The sequence below is a fragment of the Octodon degus genome, unplaced genomic scaffold (genome assembly GCF_000260255.1).
Source record: "Octodon degus isolate 3935 unplaced genomic scaffold, OctDeg1.0 scaffold00346, whole genome shotgun sequence".
NCBI lineage: Eukaryota > Metazoa > Chordata > Mammalia > Rodentia > Octodontidae > Octodon > Octodon degus.
Genome location: NW_004524922.1, coordinates 324,813 through 325,958, shown reverse-complemented (window position 1 = coordinate 325,958; position 1,146 = coordinate 324,813). Strand labels below are relative to the sequence as shown.

Here is a 1,146-nt window from a genome sequence, read left to right as displayed (position 1 = left end):
TTGTTCTATCACTATTTTGCATTCTTCAAAGAAATTGGGAAAGCTTTGAACTTCCTTGAGTAACTTAAGCTTCTTCAACACTCTTGCAAAAAATTCTAGCAAGATATACAATACTGATCAAGCAATATTTCCTTATCCTGATGCTATTATTTATTCTACCATAGAGGGTTCAGGCACAAAAGCACATGAATATATCACTGGCCCTGACAAGATAAAAATGAGAACTGGTGTATGAAAAAATAACCAGTCTGCTGGCGACTACTGTCAAACTCAACATTTCACATATCCGTGTCCCTAGGATTCTTTTGGAGGCCCATCCAAGAAACATGCTTCCAAGAGTGGATTCACATATTATGGACATTCCTGATTTAACATGAATTTGATTCATCAATTTTAATACTACAATCAGATCACTGGAAACTTACTGAAGCCCATGCTTTCTTCTTCACAGTAGTCTCTTCAATCAACTTCATGAACACTACTCTCACATACAAGAACGTTAAAGAATTCATGGACTCCTGAGTTTTGCTTGTCTTTGAGAAGGTGAGAGAATCTAAATTATGCAGAAAAATTTAATCACATTGTGCACAAGATGGCATGTAGGCTTTCTCTGCAATACCTATACTGAATTTTCTGAAGGGATTTAGCATAACTTCCTAATAAAACACCATGATATGAACACTGGAATTTCTAAGTATCATTTGTAGAATTAGTACGTTATTCAGAGTAAATTAAAAAAACAGCCAGGTTAAGTATTGGCAGATTTGTTATGATAAATAAAGTCCAGGAAAACAAAATATCAAAAGTAGAACAAACAGTATAAACGGACAGAAACCTCCACAAAAAAAATACATACTCTTACCAACTATGTATCTGTAGACAAAATTTAAGGAGTACGGCTTTGCTTTATAGAAAAGGAGAATATTAAAAATTAAGAGAAGGGCCAGCCAAACAGCCCAGTAGATTACAGTGCCTGCAAGCAGGTACAGGGGCCAGGGGCTCAATCCCTAAGCCTGCAGTGCTGGCCCCATTTCCGGGCCAAACTCAGACTACAATTAAGACTGGGCATGGTGGCAAGCACCTGTAATCCCATGTCTTGGAAGGCTGTAAACAGGTGCATCACTGTAAGTCTGATCTAGTAATGAG

The 1,146-nt window shown here is 37.3% G+C and overlaps 1 long non-coding RNA gene across 2 annotated transcripts in view; it reads left to right on the top strand.

Annotated features, from left to right (window-relative positions):
• The window catches only part of LOC111814527, a 20,315-nt gene that overhangs the window by 13,972 nt on the left and 5,197 nt on the right, over window positions 1–1,146 (top strand). For both annotated transcript variants that reach the window (XR_002819491.1, XR_002819492.1), the window contains exon 2: window positions 452–543. This is a non-coding gene — a long non-coding RNA (uncharacterized LOC111814527). The remainder of the gene's footprint in view (window positions 1–451; window positions 544–1,146) is intronic.